At 41.1% G+C, this 25820-nt stretch overlaps 1 pseudogene; it reads left to right on the top strand.

The window, feature by feature from the left end:
• Positions 1-25820, top strand: LOC121534797 (annotated as a pseudogene).

The following is a 25820-nucleotide window of genomic DNA, read 5'->3' as shown; positions in this document are numbered from 1 at the left end:
ATGAATGAGCCGCGGCATTATGACAGCCCACCCATCTGTAGCCCTCCCTACACTACTACCTCCAATCGATTATACACCCACAGGAGCATGCACTCCCCAAATAGCAACTTCTATATGGAGGAGATGCCCCAGCACTTTTACAAATGGTTCTCTGCTCCTGGGCTTGTCAAAACCATGGAGGGAGCCACAGTCATCATGCGTTTCCTAATTTTTGCCTGTGTAGCCTCCATGTTGGTCTGGGACATGCACAGAGCAGGAATAGGAATGGGCTTTATAGGGGCTGGCAGTGGCTCTGGTGGATTCTACGGAAACAGCTACAGCTATTCCAGCTCCTACATGACCCGCTACTCGTCTAAGTCAGCCATGATATCCATTGAGGCCATTAACTTCCTGGTTTCTCTGGGGTTCCATGTGGGGAGTTTCTCTCGGTCGCTTGCCAGAGGTTTTACCTGACCATGTTAATCTGTGATGTGGTCCTGGCAGTGCTGCAGGGCATCATTGACATTGTATTTGGGATCGGGGTCAACCCCATGTCACAGAGCTCTCAAAGCATGCTCTATAACCCTATACTGATGATGTGCCAGAACATGAAGGGAAGCCCCGGTCTGAGTGGGAGTGTGGGAGCGGGGTTCCCCGGGGTTTTCCCCATGTACAACCAGTATCTCCAACACTACTGCTACATGGACCCTGAAGAGGTGGGTCTAAGCTAGGGCTGACACGGTAATTGTATAATTGTGCAACCGACGATTATGGATGAAGACATTAAAATATCCCACTGGGCAAAAACTGATTGAATCAACATTGTTTCCACGTCATTTCAACCCAAAAAATCTATGTGATGACATTGAATCAATGTAGAAAACTGATTGGATTTACAAAAAGTCATCAACGTAAGGGCATTAAAACGTTTTTTTACCCAACTTTGAACATAAATCCAATGACATGATTACATTTTTTGTTGATTTCACGTTGAATTCACGTTAGTTGAAAACTCAACCAAATGTAAATCAAAACTAGATGTTGAACTGACTTATGTGCCCAGTGGGATATATATATATGTTTTTTATGAACTTCATTTTCAAGTCAACAAACTTTACCTAAAAGCAGTAAAGTAAAAGTAAGTCTGGTTCACATCTAACATTCGATATAAGGAGAGATGAGAGGAGACAAAACTAGCCAGTTTTAGAAGTTTGTGTTGTGGAACATGCAGCTGATTGAAGACGGCTGGTTGAGTCCGTTTCCATGGTAACTTAATAAAACGTTGTTGCTCCTTGTTTCAGCAAGGTTTTATAGGAAACAAGTATCATAAAATACCTTCAACCAATGGCTTACAAAAACAGGGCACACTCTGTGACGGTCAGGAACGGAGGAGAGGAACAAATGTGTGACTCCGTCACAACCCTAGTCAAAGCTTTACTTCAATATACAGTACATCTTGACTTTGTAAACCTTCATAGTTTACTATTACATGCTATACAAATACTGTTGACCCCTTTTTGTGTTTTATAAAGTTAATAAATGTAAATCAGTGTGGCTAATTATTATATTGAATTTCTTTATAGATACTCTTTCATCACCTAAATAAATGAATAATCTGTAGTGATAAGAACACATCTAATCTATCCTTTGTTTCAGGCTGTGACATTGGTGCTTGGGTTCTTTGTAGTGGAGGCACTGTGTGTAGCTGCATATTATGCCTACAAAACCCACAGTAAGATAATGCGCCACGTCAAACCCAACATGATCTGGGACCGGTCACTGCTCAGGCCACCAGAGGAACATGATGTGCAGGACTGGGTAAGTGGAGAATTCAATTTATTGTGGTAAATAGGGCCTGAAATTCCCTGCAATAGTCTCTTCCTACTCATGTTGCCCAAGGAAATCCTTAATGTGGTTGGTTGGTATAACTTTACTGAGCAAAAATATAAATGCAACATTCAACAATTTCAATGATTTTACTGAGTTACAGTTCATATAATCAGTCAATTGAAATAAATAAATTAGGCCCTAACCTATAGATTTCACATGACTGGGCAGGGGCATAAGCCCACCCACTGGGGAGCCAGGCCCAGTCAATCATAATACGTTTTTCCCCACAAAAGGGCTTTATAGAGCCCCACAGTAGAGGTGTCATAATACCCATAAAAACTAGCGGCCAAACAGGGAAATGTAGGCTTACCGTGGCGTCTCATTTTTAACCATCTAAATCTCTCTTGGACATGGTGACTTTTATCGATATATTCGACTCTATTTACTCTCAGATTCAAAAATGCAAATTAGCATCAAAGTAGACATCATGCAAGACCACAAATCCCTGCAAACTCCTGCACGTCATCTCTAGCTGACACCTTTGCTAACAGGTATTGTGTCCATTTCAAACTTGCACAAGACAGTTCACAGAATTGTCTATTTAAAGAAATGCAGACAATTTATGTATTACTAAATTGAGCTAACATTAGATATTTAATCCAGAGATTTTTACCTTTGCCTCAGTTCGGAAGTCTCGTCCAGATCATGGCATTTGTAGTTCTTTATGATAGCCACATTAGCAGCTAATTAGCGTTGGTACCCTTACCCATTTTTGGGGGGTAAATACAGGTGAATATATTGATAAAAGTCCCCTTGTCCTAGAGAGATTTACACAGTTATCAAAACATCACGCCAGGGAAAGCCTACACGAAACACAGCCCTTATTTTAAGCGTTTCTAAAATACCCTATGATAAGAACGAATGGTGGAAAAACAATTGGAACCATTTCAATTTATTACATTTTGATGACGGTAGTATGATAAACTAACAAAATATACATTTTCATCAACTTTTTGACATTTGTATTTTTACTTTTACTGGACCAAAATACCCCAAAATCACAAAATGTATAAGTACATGCAAAAATGTCATTTTAGCCTGTGGTGCCTGGCCTTCATTCCTTTTAGGTCCCAACCTATCACCTGGACAGCTAAATAGATAGCAAAGGTGGATGGTCACCATTGGGGGATAACTTAAAGGTGATATCAGCTCTCAAGATAGTGGTTGGAAGAATAAACATAGCCTTGTGTTGTGATCATTGAGTGGCTGTAGTTTATGGAGAGTCACATTACCTCTTTTCACTGTCTCTCGGGTGTTTGTCTATGGCACACCTGGTTTCACTCGGATTGATCATTAACCAGCCAGCGGATAACAGGCATTTTTAGGACCCATATAAGGTCCTGGAGTCCTATTGTGGCACTGAGTTGTTTGAACAGTTATATGGCACACATTGACCATATGGAAATATTTGTTGTGCATTAAATTGAAAGAGCCATTTACAGTTTGTAAAACATGATCCCAAACAGAAAGCTGAAAACAGAGCAATGAAAACATTTTACTATTCCCTCATTCAGACATTCTATTTCTAATGGCTAACAATTCACAGAGATACTATAACCTCATAGTTGTGGATATGGTAGCAATAGCTCCTTGTGAGGAGCTGGTTTCATAAGTGACCTGGGTAACACTTCATTTTAAGGGGTCCTTATAAATATTGAAGTTAATTGTAATAACTCAAAGTTACCAAGTAGCGAATCTTGTTACCATGCTTGTTACAAATGTGCAAGTTTCCACCAATTTAGTGTTTTTTTTTCTTCTCAGCTGCATTCGATTCAGTAACAACTGTCACAAGGTTGTCATCTCTCGTGGACAGATGTGCTGGGTGTCCGAGATTACAAAGGTTGGAGTCTCAATAGACTCTAATTACCGCCAGTGAATGCACTCTTTAAAATCTCCACTCAATGTTGTTGCTAGCACTTGACTCCAAAAAGTGTACCATCTGGCTTAATTAGTTGAGTTTACAGAAACAGATCAGATATAGGTCAACCTCATATGGGTGTCGTCCCAGATTATAATTACCAAATTAACTCATAATGAATGTGTATGTTACCCATTATGACAACCTGAACCTCCTTGCCATCCAAGTGGGACAATAAACACACACCGTTTTACATTACACACAGCGTACTGTAATATGTAATATCATATTAAATGTAATATTTACCTAAGAAAATTGAATTACTATTACTATAGTAATTACTATGTAATGACTATTTAGCTAGTTAAAATTAAGTGTATCTTGAGAGGTAATTACTTGTAATTACTGTGTACTTATATATAGTACATTACCCATGCTCATTTGAAGGTTTCCGGAAGTACCATCCAAGTGGAAGGATGAACACACTAGTACAACACAGAGTACATGTAATATCTGCCTAAGTACAATGTAATTACTAGGTACACAGGATTTAGCTAGTTACAATAAAGTGTATCTTGAGGGCTACTTGTAATTATTGTGAACCTACAGTGCATTCGGAACGTATTCAGACCCCTTGACTTTTTCCACATTTTGTGACATTACAGCCTTATTCTAAAATGTAGTACATTCTTTTTTTCATCATCAATCTACACAATCTACACATAATGACAAAGCGGAAACAGGTTTTTAGACATTTTTGCAAATGTATTACAAATAAAAAACGGAAATACCTTATTTACATAAGTATTCAGACCCTTTGCTATGAGACTCGAAATTGAGTTCAGGTGCATCCTGTTTCCATTGATCATAATAATAATAATAATAATAATAATAATAATAATAATAATATGCCATTTAGCAGACGCTTTTATCCAAAGCGACTTACAGTCATGTGTGCATACATTTTTTTTTTTTTGTGTATGGGTGGTCCCGGGGATCGAACCCACTACCTATCATCCTTGAGATGTTTCTACAACTTGATTGGAGTCCACCTGTGGTAAATTAAATTGATTGGACATGATTTGGAAAGGCACCCACCTGTCTATATAAGGTCCCACAGTTGACAGTGCATGTCAGAGCAACAACCAAGCCATGAGGTCGAAGGAATTGTCTGTAGAGCTCTGAGACAGGATTGTATCGAGGCACAGATCTTGGGAAGGGTACCAAAACAACGTTACAATGTGGTTAGACTAATAATAGCCTGTTTAGCAGATGCCAGCTTGATATAGCTAGCTTTCTTGTGTGTCATCTTTTAGCTAACAGGAAATGTATTACTGTCTAATATTTCTTCAAAGGTTAAGAGGTGGGTTGTCAGATAGCTAGGCCTACTTGTTAGCAGAGATTATTAAGTTACATCTCGGCGATATGCATATCACTGAGATGTAATATACTTTCTGTTGTAGCCTGGTCCTAGGAGGTAACTTACTATAAAACGAGAGTTCAAAGCATGCAACTTCTTGGACATTTCTGCTGAAAAATCCCATAGACCATATATATTTGTTTGTGTCCTTGTACTTCCATCTCAAGTCAACAACAAATATCCATCATGTTGTTCATCTGCAGGTTCACAGAAGTCTGCAAAGCAAAGGTGGCCAGTGCAGGGACAGAAGGACAGAGCAGCATTGACTCATTCTTGACCACCACAGGTGTCCATGTGTACAGCCAGGGCCACCCCAGGCAGAATGCCATAACAGAGGCTATACTGCAAGACCTGATCATTTCCTGCAACCTGTCTATGTCCTTAGTGGACAACCCTCACTTTAGGCATTTCATATCAGTGGTAGATGACAAATATAGACCAGAAAGTAGGCCCACGTTGACCAGGCACCTGCATGACTTAACACAGAACAAAAAGGCTACAATCAAAAGTGCCCTAGAGAAGACAGAATCAATGTCTGTCACTGTAGATATATAGACTGACAGGACCATGAGGGCCTTCATGGGAGTAACGGCCCATTACATGGCCATGGAAGAGAAAAAACTCCCAGACTGGAGTCAGTTCTGTTGAGCTATGATAGATTCACAGGGTCACACACTTGGGAAAGAATCAGTGATACATTTGAAGTAATATGTGATAATTTTGGCATAAAACATAAATTAGATGATATCATATGTGATAACGCTGCAAATATGAAAAAGGCGTTCAAAGTTTGTTTCCCCAAAGCAAGTAATGATCATGATGATGATGATGATGATGTGGATAACACCAGCCTATGGGAAGAATCTTGTGAAGAGTACAATGCTGATGTTGAAGCTATCCAAACCAACTGCAGGAAACAGCGCTTACAGTGCTTTGCCCATTCATTACATATGGTGATTAGAGATGGACTAAAGGAAACAAAAATCATAAACAGTCTGATTGCTAAGGTAACTAAACTTTGCAACTTAGTATATACTACCTGTGGTCTGAACGAAGCATTTGAAGCTGAGTTCGGAGCCAATCGTAGTATCCCTGCTGCTGTGTCTACCAGATGGAATTCCATCCTCTGCCTTGTTAAAGCAGTCACCAATCTGAATCAACAAAGCCTCAATACTCTACTTGAGGCCCAAGGACACAAGGAGCTCTGCTTATCACCAAGGGAATGGAGCCAGCTATTGAAGCTATTGGACATTTTGGACTGCAGCAGTCACTCAAACGCCGATTCCAGGGGGTGTTTGTGAATGTCAAAATGGAGCACTCGGATGAACAGTCAACAGAACTTCCATTTGGTGACAATGTATACATAATGGCTACACTGCTGGACCCATCTTTCTGCCTGTTCTGGCTTGATCATGGTGTCCTTATACCACATGAAGATAAAGCTGAATTGAAGGAGAGTCTGATTGGTAGGTACAATGCATTGCAACATGCAATGTTTTCTATGTTACTTGCATTCAAATAATAATGATTTGTTTTCATGTATAATGTATACTGTTATATTCTTGATTATTTACATAATTGTAAGATTTTTTTTTGGACCTTGTTTTGGCTGAGGCACGGAAAGTCACCGTTACGGAGAGCAGTAGTGGAGAAGAAGAAGAACAACCACCTGCCAAAACCTCCAGACTGTTCTCTGGCTACCGCAACAAGATCAGCAAGATCAGCAAGATAAAATCATCTGTCAGTGCAGAGATTATTTGCTACATTCAAGTAACTTCTGATGAAAATGAAGTTGATTGCTTGGATTTTTGGAGAATCCATGCCAAATACTTTCCAAAGCTCAAGCATATTTTAGGGATAAAGGTCATTACGTTTGATATATTGGACACTTTAGTAGTGCAGTTATTGAACAGATGTCATTCAATCAATCAATCAATCAATTTTATTTTATATAGCCCTTCTTACATCAGCTAATATCTCGAAGTGCTGTACAGAAACCCAGCCTAAAACCCCAAACAGCTAGTAATGCAGGTGTAGAAGCACGGTGGCTAGGGAAAAACTCCCTAGAAAGGCAAAACCTAGGAAGAAACCTAGAGAGGAACCAGGCTATGAGGGGTGGCCAGTCCTCTTCTGGCTGTGCCGGGTGGAGATTATAACAGAACCATGCCAAGATGTTCAAAAATGTTCATAAGTGACAAGCATGGTCAAATAATAATCAGGAATAAATCTCAGTTGGCTTTTCTAGCCGATCATTTAGAGTTGAAAACAGCAGGTCTGGGACAGGTAGGGGTTTCGTAGCCGCAGGCAGAACAGTTGAAACTGGAATAGCAGCAAGGCCAGGCGGACTGGGGACAGCAAGGTGTCATCATGCCCGGTAGTCCTGACGTATGGTCCTAGGGGCTCAGGTTCTCAGAGAAAGAGAGAACGAGAGAATTAAGAGAGAGCATACTTAAATTCACACAGGACACTGGATAAGACAGGAGAAGTACTCCAGGTATAACCAACTCCAGGTATAACCAACATTTTAGTTTACATTGATACTTGTCATTTATCTTCCCTCACCTACAGATGTTCTGTTTGTGTAACAGAATGAAGTGAAATATAGACAATGGCTGCCACAAAATACCATGCACTTTAAAATGTTATGTTTGCTTTTTTTTCATATCCGGTACAGTTACTTTTATTAATGTAAACTGTCTACATTTATTTGTATTTAAATAGTGCCTGATGTGCTGTCTTTCATACCAGTGTGGACTAATGAACAAGGGAGTCTCTTCAAATAATTTACAAGGTTTATAGACCTAACCACAGCAGGCAGAAAGCCATTGCCAAAAGGGACTTGAGACTTGACTTAGACTTAGACTTGGCCCTAAAAGACTTGAGACTTGACTTAGACTTGGCCCTGAAAGGCTAAAGCAGGAAGCACCAGTGACTCGGTTAATAAGGAAGTGGTCAGATGATGCAGATGCTAAGCTCCAGGACTGTTTTGCTAGCACAGACTGGAATATGTTCCGGGATTCTTCCGATAGCATTGAGGAGTACACCACATCAGTCACTGGCTTCATCAAGTGCATCGATGCCGTCGTCCCCACAGTGACCGTATGTACATACCCCAACCAGAAGCCATGGATTACAGGCAACATCCGCACTGAGCTAAAGGGTAGAGCTGCCGCTTTCAAGGAGTGGGACTCTAACCCGGACGCTTATGAGAAATCCTTCTATACCCTCCGACGAACCATCAAACAGGCAAAGAGTCAATACAGGACTATGATTGAATCGTACTACACCGGCTCTGACGCTCATCGGATGTGGCAGGGCTTGAAAACTATTACAGACTACAAAGGGAAGCACAGCCGTGAGATGGCCAGTAACACAAGCCTACTAGACGAGCTGAATCTCTTCTATGCTCGCTTCGAGGCAAGCAACACTGAAGCATGCATGAGAGCATCAGCTGTTCCGGATGACTACGTGATCACGCTCTCCGTAGCCAATGTAAGTAAGACTTTTAAGCAGGTCAACATTCACAAGGCCGCAGGGCCAGACGGATTACCAGGACGTGTACTCCGAGCATGCGCTGACCAACTGGCAAGTGTCTTCACTGACATTTTCAACATGTCCCTGACTGAGTCTGTAATACCAACATGTTTCAAGCAGACCACCATAGTCCCTGTGCCTAAGAACACTAAGATAACCTGCCTAAATGACTACCGACCGGTAGCACTCAAGTCTATAGCCATGAAGTGCTTTGAAAGGCTGGTCATGGCTCACATCAACACCATTATCCCAGAAACCCTAGACCCACTCCAATTTGCATACCGCCCCAACAGATCCACAGATGATGCAATCTCTATTGCACTCCACACCGCCCTTTCCCTCCTGGAACACCTACGTGAGAATGCTACTCATTGACTACAGCTCAGCGTTCAACACCATAGTGCCCTCAAAGCTCAGTCCCCTCCTGTACTCCCTGTTCACCCATGACTGCATGGCCAGGCACGACTCCAACACCATCATTAAGTTTGCCGACGACACAACAGTGGTAGGCCTGATCACCAACAACGATGACACAGCCTATAGGGAGGAGGTCAAAGACCTGGCCGTGGGGTGCCAGGATAACAACCTCTCCCTCAACGTGATCAAGACAAAGGAGATGATTGTGGACTACAGAAAAAAAAAGAGGACTGAGCACGCCCCCATTCTTATCGACGGGGCTGTAGTGGAACAGGTTGAGAGCTTCAAGTTCCTTGGTGTCCACATGACCAACAAACTATCATGGTCCAAACACACCAAGACAGTCATGAAGAGGTCACGACAAAGCCTATTCCCCCTCAGGAGACTGAAAAGATTTGGCATGGGTCCTCAGATCCTCAAAAAAATATACAGCTGCACCATCGAGAGCATCCTGAATGGTTGCATCACCTTCCGGTATGGCAACTGCTCGGCCTCCGACCGTAAGGCGCTACAGAGGGTAGTGCATACGCCCAGTATATCACTGGGGCCAAGTTTCCTGCCATCCAGGACCTCTATACCAGGCGGTGTCAGAGGAAGGCCCTAAAAATTCTCAAAGACTCCAGCCACCCTAGTCATAGACTGTTCTCTCTGCTACCGCACGGCAAGCGGTACCGGAGCGCCAAGTCTAGGTCCAAAAGGCTTCTTAACAGCTTCTTCCCCCAAGCCATAAGACTCCTGAACAGCTAATCATGGCTACCCGGACTATTTGCATTGCAAATTAAAGTAGTGAAACATTACAAAAGTTATCATTTTTAGATAAAGTATACTAAATATTTTCACGTTAGCAAATAATTGATTAAAACACACTGTTTTGCAATGAAGGTCTACAGTAGCCTCAACAGCGCTCTGTAGGTTATCACCATGGGGTAGCCGGAGGTCAGCTAGTTTCCGTCCTCCTCTGGGTACATTGACTTCAATACAAAACCTAGGAAGCTCATGGTTCTCACCCCCTTTCATAGACTTGCACAGTAATTATAGGCCCTGTGTAGCTCAGTTTGTAGAGCATGGCGCTTGCAACGCCAGGGTTGTGGGTTCGATTCTCATGAAGGGCCAGTATGAAAAAAATGTATGTACTGAAATCTAGTACTGAAAGCATAAGCTACAGCTAGATAGCACTGCAGTGCATAAAATGTGGTTAGTAGTTGACTCAAAGAGAGAGAAAGACAATAGTTGAACAGTTTTGAACACATTTATTTATTTTAAGATGAAGGAGACGCAAGAGAGAGAGAGAGAGATATTTTGTTGTATTCTTTTCACTTTCAGTTTCACTTAGCTAGCGATTGCAGCTAGCTAATTTAGCCTACTCAAACACCCGGCTCAAACAGAGAGGGATGCTATGTTAGCTAGCTGGCTATGGCTATCCAACATTGGAACTCTTCCAAGTCAAGGTAAGCTTTTGGTTTTATTAATTTATTGCCACCGGTGCCCGCTGGTTTAACTGCTAAACTGCTTGCTGACTGTACACTGTACTGCATGATTGTAGGGGGTTTACTAACATGTTAGTTCTAGTAGCTATGTTGACTATGACGTTGGCTACTATGGTGACAACGATGTAGGCTGTGTGTAGCGGTTAGAGGTTATGATATGAAGGTTTGGCTTGGAAAGATTTTTTCGCCTGGTCACAGACAACTGATTTGTATTGTGCTCTGAAGTCCACAAGCTAAGGGAAAAGGTGAGAGGAGGAGATCGCGTAGATGCCTGAGGGAATTATACAACAAGCAAAAGGATCATGCTGTTTGTATGTGGTTTGAATTGATTTATTTCACTAGACAGTGCCTTTGAGGTTTTAAACATACTCCAGTTGGGAACAGTAATGGCGCGCAGCCCATCTGATCCATGCCATAGACTCCTAGTCTCACCAGACTCTGTTGTCTATCTGCTCCCAGTGATGATGTTTTAGAGAAGTAGGTCGTTGCTAGAAGTGCTTGATGTTGGGTTGTGGCATACAAGGACAACTTTGGTGTGTATTATGAATCTACTTACAGCCTTTATGAATTTATTAAAGGTTCCTATAAGGAGCCTTGACCTTCAGTTCTTATGACTGCTTATTGCAAGTCTTAGAAGGTACTGTCTATAATGCATGATACACAGGCGTTTCAAAAAAGTGTTATCAGAAAATCCTGTTGTATTTGTTCATTTTATCAGATAAATTGGGTTGATGCTCTGCCGTGCTTACTCAGAGGTTCTGGGGAACTCCAAAAATAGTTTCAACTTCACTTCTCTCTGCCCCTGGTGATGCAGAAAGACACTCTGCCTTCATCGCTCACACGACCCTTCCATCCATGCAGAAAGCAGTTCAGGGAATTTCCAATCCAGGTTTCTGTGCATCGCCTTCCACCTGAGTGACTGTGACTTCCCTTCTAAGAATAGAAGGAAAGAAAGGCTGCCAGGCAAGACACTGATCATCCCAGACACCTGGAGGAAGAGACTTTTGGCCCCTGAGTTTGATGGATGTTGGAGTTCATTTTCAGTCAGAATGTCTCACTTTGACTTGGGCTGTTTTGGGAAGTTGTGTGGGCGTGTCTGTGTGTGTGTTTTCATTGAAAAGGGCTTGTGTTGTGTGTTCAGTGTACTGTTGAACATCTATAAAAAATATAAAAAAGTTCCCTGGCATACCCTACTCTGCAGTTCTACTCTCTACTGCTCTTATGGTGTATAAGTGGTGCACAGGCTTAGACCTGAGACAAAAGACCTAATGAGAATGCTCTTGACATTCTGGTCAAGATGCATTTAAGTGTCTACTGAGACGTTCTGTTTCATAGCGTTTGTGTTGAACAACATGGCATTTTATTTTGAGGCAATACACCCTCACAAGCACAAAAACAAATATGTATGAAATATTTAAACAATTACCAATGTTATTATGTTCTTTCAGGTGGACTATGTTGCAGAGTACTACTGTAGTCCTATCAGAGAAGGCCGTCCCTGACCTCAGGACAGAGAACCGTGTTGTCTCCAATGGAGCCGGAAATGTCCGCATCTACAGTGAGGAGACCTACAATGACAATGCGTGAGTCAAAAGGCTTGATACTGTTCATACTGAACAAAAATATAAACGCAACATGTAAAGTGTTGATCCCAGAAATTTTCCAAATTTGTTTACAGTCCTGTTAGTGAGCATTTCTCCTTTGCCAAGATAATCCATCCACCTGACAGGTGTGGCATATCAAGAAGATCATTAAACAGCATGATCATGAAACAGGTGCACCTTATGCTGGGGACAATAAACGGCCACTCTAAAATGTGCAGTTTTGTCACACAACACAATGCCATAGATGTCTCAAGTTTTGAGGGAACATGGAATTGGTAGGCTAACTGCAGGAATGTCCACCAGAGCTGTTTCCGGAGAATGTAATGTTCATTTCTCTACCATAAGCCACCTCCAATGTCATTTTAGAGAATTTGGCAAGCCTCACAACCGCAGATCACGTGTAACCACGCCAGCCCAGGACCTCCATATCTGGCTTATTCACCTGCGGGATCGTCTGAGACCAGCCACCTGGACAGCTGATGAAACTGAGAAGTATTTCATTCTGTAATGAAGCCCTTTTGTGGGTAAAAACTCATTCTGATTAGCTGGGCCTGGCTCCCCAGTTGGTGCGCCCTTGCCCAGTCATTGAAATCCATAGATTAGGGCCTAATTTATTTATTTCAATTGATTGATTTCCTTATATTGATAGAATAATTTTTAATGACTAATTATTACACCCTGAAACTGTGTGAAATGTGTTAGAATGTGTGAGTGTAGGACCAGTAAAGACTATGACATTGAGCTACTATTTAGCAATGTGAGTAAGAGTTAGACCAGACAACAAAGGACAAGGAGAACTGTCTACAGACAACTGAGAAACCAAGATAACTGTGGAATTTAGGGAGGAGAGAAACTATTAGGCTTGGAAGAGTGCATGTGTGTGTGTGTGTGTGTGTGTGTGTGTGTGTGTGTGTGTGTGTGTGTGTACTGATGGTCAGGAGAGCAGTTTTAAAGTGGAAAACTACAGCCCGCCTACAGAGAGGAGGGATTTTTGTATGACGTGTGAGTATAAAAGATGGACTCTGAAATTGTGATGGCAGAATTCTCAATGAATAAATCTCTGACTATGCAGAATGGGACTCCGTCCGTTTCTTAAATCCAAAAGACTTACAACCTTTTGGGAGACGCACAGAGACACTGAAATAGTTTGTTAAATAATTCACGTAACAGCTTGGTCCTTCTGAGCCGGAATCCAATACCTGCCTCTGTCATTCCAGGTAACTCTGAAAACCATCGACGGGCGAATGATACATTCGTAAATAGAAAGTCCTGCCCTTTGACATTAAGGGTTAAGACAGGCCAGAAGACACCTGATTAATGACAGAGACGGTGACGGAATCCAAACCTACATTGAATCTCGGCTGCAAGGATAAAGTCAGTATTCTTTATTCATTACTTGGTGAAATTGATTTGAGAACTTGCTAAAATATTGACTGAGGGTAACGTCATAATTTAAAGTAGCAAATTGATCAATGCGTAGCCATTTTAAGGTAGCCAATTTAAGATTGTAGCCGGTAGCCGATTTAAGGTTGTAGCCAATTTAAGGTTGGTGGGTCCGTAACGATTCATGGTAATAGGCCAATTACCAAAAGAAACTACCCGGTGTTGAAATAGAAGGAACTATTAAAAGTACACCTAAGGGATGTAACCTGTAAGAGATTATAGAACAGTCAACAAATAATCTGGGTTAAACAAATACAAAAAGTACACCAGAAGGAATTAAAATAGCATGTGTGAGAAATAGAATATTAGTAAAGTCAAAAGTCACAAACAACTGTAGATTTTGCTGTAACTCTATCCGTTTCATGAAACTGGAGCCTTACAAACTCTGGGTTACCGATGGTGTTAACCAATAATCATGTAAGGTTGTATACGTATGAGACCTAATATTTGCTCAAAAGTGACATCTATGAATAATTCCATGTGGTTGTATAGAGAGGAGGGAGAACCCATTCCTGTTGTATGGGACTGTCAGGAATGATCAAGATTACATTGTGGGGATAAATTCCTCCGTAGAGTTGGAGATAATTCTGGGGGACTAGTCAACCTGTTGTACCTATACAGGAAGGGGTGATTCCAGGTGTGGTGTGAAACTGTTTTGAATAACTTGTTATATAGAAGAGGTGGCTAAGGGATTTTTAACAGTACCAACCATGGGAGGCAAATCCTCACAAGAGGTCCCAGAATTTACTGGGGACGAGAAATACATGGAAATTGGAGACAAACGAAATGTGTATTATGGACCTAATTGGGGAAAAAAAAGGCTTTACTGGGCGACTTTATGTAATTAAACTGGAATCCATGATTAAACAAATGCATGTAAATTGTGGTACTGATCTAAATTAAACAGAAAAGAGAGTAATTAAACTAGAGTCCATGATTAAACAAATGCATGTAAATTGTGGTAATGATCTAAAGAAACAGAAAAGAGAGGAACAGGAGGATTCAGAGCTAAGCTCAGGAGGGAGTCAGTATGAGTCAGGAGATGAGAGAGTAGGAGGGGGCCAGTACCCACTGATAGCCGTACCTAATCTATTGGCAGGGAATGAAGGGGCCCCAGCAACCTTAGATGTATACAGTAATAATAATAATATTATGCCATTTAGCAGACAGGCCATGAACACAGAGGACGTGGCCAGAGCGGTAGAAGGAATGACGTACCCCAAAACAGGAATAGTAAGGTTTGGGCTGCCATTAGAGGACAGTGGGTTTCAGGGGATGCCCAGAGGGCAATTTTGCCATGGGCCGATCACGGAGAGTATGTTGGGAAAATAACTGAATTGTGTAATAGCCTCAGAGAACATTACCATCGTCATGCAGACTTCTTTAAAGTACATGAGTGTAAACAAGAGGATAGTGAGACTGTCAGCCAGTACTTAGAGAGGGTTAAAGATGTGTTTAACGCAAACAGTGGCATACCCGAGCCAGACCAGAGACAGGGGAATGATACACCCTACCATCAGCAATTAAAAATATAGTGTTCCTCAGTGGAATGAGACCAGAGATAAGCAGGACCATTAAAAATACTTTGATAGGGTGGAGAACGGCACAGCAACACTGATTGAGGTTAAAAAAGTATGCAGTTTACCAAGAGCAGATTGGGAGAGAAAAAGAGGAATAAGAGAGACCTTAAGGGAGTGCCAACTCTCGGGGAGATAGTGAGGCCAGAAACAAAGGGGCAGTGTCCTGGAAATCACAGTCTGTTATTCCCAGTTCTGCTGGGAGTATATTTGATGATGGGGATTTGTGTTGAATGAGAGGCTAGAGACTTCATAAAATAATAATTGGAATAATAATTATATATTAACTTGCTTACCCAAACGTAGACATGCATCATGGGTGAGACATAATTATTATAATATTGTACAAAACCAATTTAGGGTTTCCATTAAGGAACGTCAATCACTACATTGGATATTAATACTATGGAGATAAATGTAATATATGCTGGTCAACTACGGCATGTGTTTGGTGTTTGGTGTTATTTGTAGCCTACTACTACAGTTACCTATATCTGCTGTATTCTAAACAATGACAGATTGGGGTTTCATAAGAGGTGGCTATAATTTTAGTTGATAACAGAGGTAATTAGATTTGAGAAATGTTGAAAAGTAATGTTAGATGGAAAGTCAGCAATAGAGGATAGAGATTGTACAGGGTTTCCTGTGTGAAAAAAGTAATAGAAATTGGGTGATGAGAAATGTTTAATTGCATTGTTTAAGCAAGAATGGCATTAAATTCATGTTTTCTAGTTATGTGTATGCAAAAATGTTATTCGTTTTTGGTGGTGTGTGGATAGAATTTACTAATGCCAGGATTTAGTTAACGAAGCAGAGAGATATAGTGAGAGCAGTGGAAGGGAAACCCCACCCTAAGACGGGGGTACACCAGTTCAGAAGAGATATGGAAGGGCTGACCGCCAGCTTTAAGCTGAATACAGGGGAACTAGAGAGGGCAGTCAGACAGATAGTGTTAAAGGACTGGGCGGCAGTGAGAGGAAACTGGGTTTCTGGAGATGGGAATGCGCTGGTTCTAGAGTGGGCAGAAGGAGGGGCTTATGGAGATAAATTGGCACAACTCTGTGATAATCTGAGAGAATATTGTCACAGACATGCCGACTTCTCCAAAGTCCACGAGTGTAAGCAGGGAGACAGTGAGACTATTAGTCAATACCTAGAGAGACTGAGAGATGTGTTCAATGCAAACAGTGGATTTATTAAACAATAGGTTTATATTTAAAAAACATCAATGCAACAGGTTGCGATGATTAAATTAATAGAAAGGGGATATAGGTTTATATTAGAAGGTGTAGTGAACTTAATGAAACGTGGTATTATGTAGTGTCTTCCAGGATTGATGGAAGTCTCCTATAGCATTATGTTAAGGGCATGCCTGGGATAAAATATAATGTCTTACTTACACAGAGTATGTGATTGTATTGGCTAATGAATGAAATATGACATTTACAGGGGTGACAGGAACAATAGAAGGGGAGACAGATTGTTGATCAAATAATTGATAATGGATCATTTGAGATGAGATCACATGGAGCAGATTTAGGGGTTCAATAATCATTGTGAGATTTAAAGAGGATATGATCTGAAGGGTAATCAAATAAACATAATCATTGTATACTCGAGGAATTTTGAGTGGTTTTATGGATTAGTTATGAGAAATTAGATTGATACAAACGATTATTGATGAATTAGGACTGGGGATATCTGTATCATGTTTTGTGTGTACTTACCATCTTTAGATTACTGATGGCAATTGAAGGTTAACAAAATGCATAATTTCTCTTCCAGGAGAAAGAGATTCGCTTATCTCATTGGAATGTTGCCCAGGGCTAGGGGGAGCAGTTTAGTGGAGTTAGGCAGTATTTAGGTCATAAAAGTGAGCTACCAAATTAAGTGGGGCCTGGCTATTTTTGTTGTTGTTTTTCAATTGGGTTTTTCAAATAAAAAACAACACACCTTGTATGATGTTTATAAAGGGTTGTTATTTCAATTTTAGGGGGATTTCAACAGGTCAAAGGTGATAAATCTTAAAGGAGCACACACAGTGACTTTTATGGAAAAAAATCTGTTTTTACTGAGTTTAGAGTATATATGATTTCTTATGAGAATAAATGTCATGAGGACTTAATGAACACTTGGGATAAGTAACATTTATGAAATATTTAGGATGATGGTAATGTTTAGTATACTATGGGATGGAACAGTTCGTTGAATGATTTCAATGGCCTCTGAACTCTGTTTTGACTTTCTGGTGTTAATTGATCATCCACACTGGTAAATTCTAAAGGCATGAGAGGAGGACTTTAAGATAGTTTATTTTACCAAGTTGAGGGTCATTTATAGTACTGTGAAAAGTGTGAAGAAATTTATAATTTGGTAATAATATATATGATTCTAACCATAAAATAACAGAAGAGAGAGAGAGAGCTTTCCCTGAATGAGGGATACCTGTTGCTAGTCAATTGTACTAAACTTGGATTACTTTTACGGGATAGAAGTAAGTTGAGGTATTATCAAATGTTGTCAGCAGGGTTAAAACACTTCTCTGGTCCCAGTCAGCTGTCAAAAGAGGAAGTTTCGATAGATAGAGATCTACTTATAGAGAGCTACAGTAGGGCCCCAATTAAGGAAGTTCACAGATGGGTGAAGCAAGGTGCAGTAAATAAGGAAGGAATATGGGTCAAAGACAGCTTACCAATTCTCTCAAAATTACTGTTTAGATATGCTGCAATATTGACACACGGGCAGAGCCATGTGTCAACGGGAGGGATGGATGGTAGAGCAGGTTAGGAAACACTTTGTGGCCTATGGTATAACGAATTACTAAAAAAATATATATATATATATATACAGTGAGGGAAAAAAGTATTTGATCCCCTGCTGATTTTGTACGTTTGCCCACTGACAAAGAAATGATCAGTCTATATATATTAAGCTGATCCATCCCCCAAAAAAAAAAAAAAAAAAAAATAAGGAAATGATCAGTCTATACTTTTTATGGTAGGTTTATTTGAACAGTGAGATACAGAATAACAACAACAAAAATCCAGAAAAACGCATGTCAAAAATGTTATAAATTGATTTGCATTTTAATGAGGGAAATAAGTATTTCACCCCCTCTCAATCAGAAAGATTTCTGGCTCCCAGGTGTCTTTTATACAGGTAACGAGCTGCGATTAGGAGCCCACTCTTAAAGGGAGTGCTCCTAATCTCAGTTTGTTACCTGTATAAAAGACACCTGTCCACAGAAGCAATCAATCAATCAGATTCCAAACTCTCCACAATGGCCAAGACCAAAGAGCTCTCCTAGGATGTCAGGGACAAGATTGTAGACCTACACAAGGCTGGAATGGGCTCCAAGACCATCGCCAAGCAGCTTGGTGAGAAGGTGACAACAGTTGGTGCGATTATTCGCTAATGGAAGAAACACAAAATAACTGTCAATCTCCCTCGGCCTGGGGCTCCATGCAAGATCTCACCTCGTGGAGTTGCAATGATCATGAGAACGGTGAGGAATCAGCCCAGAACTACACGGGAGGATCTTGTCAATGATCTCAAGGCAGCTGGGACCATAGTCACCAAATAAACAATTGGTAACACACTACGCCGTGAAGGACTGAAATCCTGCAGCGCCCGCAAGGTCCCCCTGCTCAAGAAAGCACATATACAGGGCCGTCTGAAGTTTGCCAATGAACATCTGAATGATTCAGAGGAGAACTGGGTGAAAGTGTTGTGGTCAGATGAGACCAAAATCGAGCTCTTTGGCATCAACTCAACTCGCCGTGTTTGGAGGAGGAGGAATGCTGCCTATGACCCCAAGAACACCATCCCCACTGTCAAACATGAAGGTGGAAACATTATGCTTTAGGGGTGTTTTTCTGCTAAGGAGACAGGACAACTTCACCGCATCAAAGGGACGATGGACGGGGCCATGTACCATCAAATCTTGGGTGAGAACCTCCTTCCCTCAGCCAGGGCATTGAAAATGGGTCGTGGATGGGTATTCCAGCTTGACAATGAACCAAAACACACGGCCAAGGCAACAAAGGAGTGGCACAAGAAGAATCTGTGGAGGGAGCTGAAGGTTCGAGTTGCCAAACGTCAGCCTCGAAACCTTAATGACTTGGAGAAGATCTGCAAAGAGGAGTGGATAAAAATCCCTCCTGAGATGTGTGAAAACTTGGTGGCCAACTACAAGAAATGTCTGACCTCTGTGATTGCCAACAAGGGTTTTGCCACCAAGTACTAAGTCATGTTTTGCAGAGGGGTCAAATACTTATTTCCCTCATTAAAATGAAAATCAATTTTTAACATTTTTGACATGCGTTTTTCTGGATTTTTTTGTTGTTATTCTGTCTCTCACTGTTCAAATAAACCTACCATTACAATTATAGCCTGATCATGTCTTTGTCAGTGGGCAAACGTACAAAATCAGCAGGGGATCAAATACTTTTCTTCCCTCACTGGGGAAAAAAAGTATTTAGTCAGACACCAATTGTGCAAGTTCTCCCACTTAAAAAGATGAGAGAGGCCTGTAATTTTCATCATAGGTACACGTCAACTATGACAGATATAATGAGAAAAAAAAATCCAGAAAATCACATTGTAGGATTTTTAATGAATTTATTTGCAAATTATGGTGGAAAATAAGTATTTGGTCAATAACAAAAGTTTCTCAATACATTGTTATATACCCTTTGTTGGCAATGACACAGGTCAAACGTTTTCTGTAAGTCTTCACAAGGTTTTCACACACTGTTGCTGGTATTTTGGCCCATTCCTCCATGCAGATCTCCTCTAGAGCAGTGATGTTTTGGGGCTGTCGCTGGGCAACACGGACTTTCAACTCCCTCCAAAGATTTTCTATGGGGTTGAGATCTGGAGACTGGCTAGGCCACTCCAGGACCTTGAAATGCTTCTTACGAAGCCACTCCTTCGTTGCCCGGGCGGTTTGTTTGGGATCATTGTCATGCTGAAAGACCCAGCCACGTTTCATCTTCAATGCCCTTGCTGATGGAAGGAGGTTTTCACTCAAAATCTCACGATACATGGCCCCATTCATTCTTTCCTTTACACTGATCAGTCGTCCTGGTCCCTTTGCAGAAAAACAGCCCCAAAGCATGATGTTTCCACCTCCATGCTTCACAGTAGGTATGGTGCTCTTTGGATGCAACTCAGCATTCTTTGTCCTCCAAACACGACGAGTTGAGTTTTTACCAAAAAGTTATATTTTGGTTTCATCTGACCATATGACATTCTCCCAATCCTCTTCTGGATCATCCAAATGCACTCTAGCAAACTTCAGACGGGCCTGGACATGTACTGGCTTAAGCAGGGGGACACGTCTGGCACTGCAGGATTTGAGTCCCTGGCGGCGTAGTGTGTTACTGATGGTAGGTTTTGTTACTTTGGTCCCAGCTCTCTGCAGGTCATTCACTAGGTCCCCCCGTGTGGTTCTGGGATTTTTGCTCACCGTTCTTGTGATCATTTTGACCCCATGGGGTGAGATCTTGCGTGGAGCCCCAGATCGAGGGAGATTATCAGTGGTCTTGTATGTCTTCCATTTCCTAATAATTGCTCCCACAGTTGATTTCTTCAAACCAAGCTGCTTACCTATTGCAGATTCAGTCTTCCCAGCCTGGTGCAGGTCTACAATTTTGTTTCTGGTGTCCTTTGACAGCTCTTTGGTCTTGGCCATAGTGGAGTTTGGAGTGTGACTGTTTGAGGTTGTGGACAGGTGTCTTTTATACTGATAACAAGTTCAAACAGGTGCCATTAATACAGGTAACGAGTGGAGGACAGAGGAGCCTCTTAAGGAAGAAGTTACAGGTCTGTGAGAGCCAGAAATCTTGCTTGTTTGTAGGTGACCAAATACTTATTTTCCACCATAATTTGCAAATAAATTCATTAAAAATCCTACAATGTGATTTTCTGGAGAAAGAAATTCTCAATTTGTCTGTCATAGTTGACGTGTACCTATGATGAAAATTACAGGCCTCTCTCATCTTTTTAAGTGGGAGAACTTGCACAATTGGTGGCTGACTAAACACTTTTCCCCCCCGCTGTGTATATATATTTTAAAGTGTTTGGAAGACCTTACAGAATGCCACAGTTGGCAGGACCAGAACAGGCAGACATAGAACTAGAGAATACACTAGCAGAACACATGAGAAAATTGTTCGTTAACCATACCCGTATGTGTAAGAATTTGTTTCCTACAGGATAATTAAAGGAGAAGTTGATTCATAGTATATAACCTGGAGACTGGGTGTGGATCCAATCGTTGAGGAAAAAGGATTGAAAGCAGTCACGCTGGGAGGGACCATACCAAGTCCTTTTGGTAACTGCCTTCGCTATAAGAATAGCTGAGAGAGCCACTTGGGTCCACGTTACCAACTGCAAAAAGGTAGACCCACATACCAACACCGTTGAACACACACAGAGTTAAAGAGAAGAACTGCCCCACAAGGGTTCGGGGGTAAACTCTGTTAACGAAGAAACCCTACCCCGACCTTTCATCACTGTGGGGTGTTTATAGAGCTGTGGGTATGGGGAAGTACCAGGCAGGTGGGTCAGGGACAGGATTGGGATGGCGGTTTTGGGGATTTTGGGGGACTCTGAGCTGCATCATCATTTTAACCATATTATGGATTATCCAGGTCAACCTAAACAGGGAAATGATGCACTGATTCGATCTCATAGAAATACTGAAACCAAGAAAGACTATTGGGGGAATGATTATTTTAATAGTTAAAGTCAGTTTAGGACAAGATGGGGGATTCAAGATACCATTCGACTTCTCCCATGAAGAGATAGGAGGTTTTGGAGGCTTTGGTAAGAACGGGGCGTGTACAACAAAGTTAGGTCCTAGAAGGTATGGTAAATACATTTGCACTGGGGAACGCTCATGTCCTTGGGCAAGGGTGTTTAAACATACCTGGGGAACATACTATGAGAATGGAATGGACGCATTACACCGATGGGGAATTAAACAAACCCATGATAAATGTAAAACGGAACTGGTGATAACGGTAAAGTCAATTATGCAAGATGACATAGCAAGGAACTATTGGGCCTGTGTTGATGATTTCGGGGCAGATATATGTTTGAGGTTCATTTTTCAGGAGAGAAATGAATCTTCCACCTCCGAGACAGATCAGCAGGTAGATCCAATGTTATCACCAGAGGTATCAACAAATAGTCTAATACCCCTTGGAAGGCCCTCAGAAGGAATCCTAAATAGCACTAAACCACCAAGGGTAGAATATTTCCTCTTGCAGGAAATGAACCAAGGAGAAGTAGAAGGAATTTCAAATGAGAACTTCTGGGTAAGGTGGATGAACTACACAGCTAGGGCGTTGGGTCAAACTAATTGTTATGCCTGTTCAACAGGTAGGCCAACCTTTGAACTGCACCTATGCCTCAGACCATGTTCTCTTGTGTGATAGATTTGGGATCAAACCAAACCCCACCTAATTGTTCTGATATTAAAATAACCACTCTTAAAAAGGATAATACTAAGGCACCCCAATTCACCATGAACCCCAGAGATTATCAATGTTATAGACACCAAAGTAATGTGAATCACAGATCAAATTGGAGAAGGGTTTACAACAACGTTTTTCTGGTGGGTTACAATTGATAAAAATGTTGACTGGATTAATTACATCTACAAATGTTCGTTAATTAGACAGGGGATGCAGTGAAGAGAATCTCAGGCCAACTATCCGCCACCTCACTCATGACCTGCAGAATAGTTTGGTTCTCGAAATGCGTTTAGCAGAGAAGGGTGGATTTGCAAGATGGTGGGAGGTCATTGTTGTATGTTTATCCCCAACAATACAGCCCCAGATGGTACAGTAACTAGAGCACTGGCAGGTCTCACTACATTAAGTAAAGAATGGGCTGAGAACTGGGGGGTGAATACATCAATGACTGGTTGGTTTGATCAAATGTTTGGTAAATGGAAAACTATTGTTGTAACTATTCTGGGTGCAGCTATAGCTTCTATGGGTATACTTGTTCTTTGTGGATGTTGTCTTATTCCCTGTGTCCGAGGGTTGGTGAGCAAGGCGTTGGAGCATGCAGTATCACAGCAGATGGTGAGATACGGCCCAATCCTGGACTCCGACCAACCGAATGAAGAATATGACCCACCAGGCTTGGTGGAAGATGACGACTATTCAGATAGTTTGAGACTGGATGAAACTTTTCTTAGTTCTAATGTGTGAAGGTTGCAGTGAAAATCTAACGAAGAACTGTGACTGGATGTTTACCTAGAACTACAAATCTCTAGTTTCAAAGTTATTGTAATGATCTTTTGTGTATTAAAGTCTTGTTTTAAGTATGATGTACTAGTTAACCAATGATGCAGGATGTGATGAAGCAAATGTTCTTCACTATAGGCTTAGACTGTTGTTTCCAGATAGTGGGTAAACAGGTTAGGTACCATTGCTAAAGAGTAACGTTACGCTTTTAATCATGGGGTAACCCTGATTAACCTGTATTGAATGAGACAATTTTTAATGTTTTTATATGCAAATCAACTTATATGCTTCAATGTGTGTGATTCATTTCTATAACAACATATATTTTGTGAGTATGTGTGTAATATTTAGTCAAAGGGTGGATTGATAGAATAATTATTAAAGACTAATTATTACACCCTGAAACTGTGTGAAATGTGTTAGAATGTGTGAGTGTAGGACCAGTAAAGACTATGACATTGAGCTACTATTTAGCAATGTGAGTAAGAGTTAGACCAGACAACAAAGGACAAGGAGAACTGTCTACAGACAACTGAGAAACCAAGATAACTGAGGAATTTAGGGAGGAGAGAAACTGTTAGGCTTGGAAGAGTGCATGTGTGTGTGTGTGTGTGTGTGTGTGTGTGTGTGTGTGTGTGTGTGTGTGTGTGTGTGTGTGTGTGTGTGTGTGTGTGTAGTGATGGTCAGGAGAGCAGTTTTAAAGTGGAAAACTACAGCCCGCCTAAAGAGAGGAGGGATTTTTGTATGACGTGTGAGTATAAAAGATGGACTCTGAAATTGTGATGACAGAATTCTCAATGATTAAATCTCTGACTATGCAGACTGGGACTCTGTCCGTTTCTTAAATCCAAAAGACTTACAACCTTTTGGGAGACGCACAGAGACACTGAAATAGTTTGTTAAATAATTCACGTAACAATATGAACTGTAACTCAGTCAAATTGTTGAAATTGTGCATGTTGCGTTTAGATTTTTGTTTGAGTATAGTTTAATTATAGTGACCTATAGAACAGAAACAAATAGTCCAGTCCAGGTAAATAGGCTAGTCTGGAGAGGATAGTCTCGACCCAAAGTTCCTATAGTCTTGATGTAGAGTGGATAGCCTCTAATGGGGGTGAGTTACCATAGTGTCTACCTATAGTGGATAGCCTCAACCCAGGGTGAATTGCCTTGGCTTAGCATGAATAGTCTTGGCCTAGACAAATAGACCAAAGTTGTATAGTCAATAGTCACAATATTTTTATTGGTAACAATAATATTACCCCAACCCTAGTGCTCATCCACAGCTGTAAAGTCTGATTAGAAACAGGAAAACAATACAAAAACAGCTCATAACAGTTTGAAAATGAATTCATTATTTTTAGATGTTCTCTGCCTAGTGGTTATCAACTTGTCACCTTCCACCTCTGCTTTGTTGTCAATCCAAATAAATGATTTTCCCATATCAACGTTCATGCAGTATTGACTGAATGCTCTAAAGAATAACACCATCATGTTTTCATGTTGTTTTAAAGGTTGTAAAGCTGTGAACATTATTCCATAATCCAGTCTGTGTATTTGTAAAGAAATATTGCAGTTCCATGTTTTACACAGGACCAATAGTTGTGCTTGGAAGCCCTGTGAATAACCATATAATGCCAGCATACTCAAAGTAAAGTTCAACTAAACTATATTAAACGCCCAACCTCTTATAAGCATAAACAATCAAACATAAAGAGGGACGTTACAAAGGTTAACAACTTTAGTGACAGTTTGATATTATCTCCAGTTACTATGACAACACCAATGGACGTGTGCCTATGGAGGCAGAGAGGAAGACCCCATTCACAGGGAGAGGGAACGGGAACCTACCCCCCCCTTCACAGGAGGAGACCCAATGTGAGACCGGCTACACCACTGGTGGGGATACTGGTAATGAACTGGACCAAGACCAAAGTGACCACTTGCATAGGTGGGCCATATTTGTTGGTTGGATGGATGGATGGATGGAACAAGAGATTGAGCGATAGATTAAACATTAAAACAGACAGACAGCATCCAACCATTATCTGCTGTGTGTGCTGTTTCAGCCATGTCATATGCTAGTGGGAAAGCATGACAGAAAGCGCTACATTCAAGATGCCATTCAAGAAAATTTTAGTATTGATCAAAATGTGTCTCCTTTTTTCCTGTGTAATGTGTCTCTTCAGCATGTACCCTGAGATAACATCAGACAGACAGACAGTATAAGAAAGTGTTTGACTCCTACCTGGTGAGCTACAAGAGCCTGTGTGCCGAGATCCATGACATCAGCGACCAAATGCAAAAACTGAGCCGAGAGCTGGACACCCTGGACATCTGCTATTAG

The sequence above is a fragment of the Coregonus clupeaformis genome, chromosome 21, assembly GCF_020615455.1.
Source record: "Coregonus clupeaformis isolate EN_2021a chromosome 21, ASM2061545v1, whole genome shotgun sequence".
NCBI lineage: Eukaryota > Metazoa > Chordata > Actinopteri > Salmoniformes > Salmonidae > Coregonus > Coregonus clupeaformis.
This window is presented reverse-complemented; position numbering and strand designations above follow the sequence as displayed.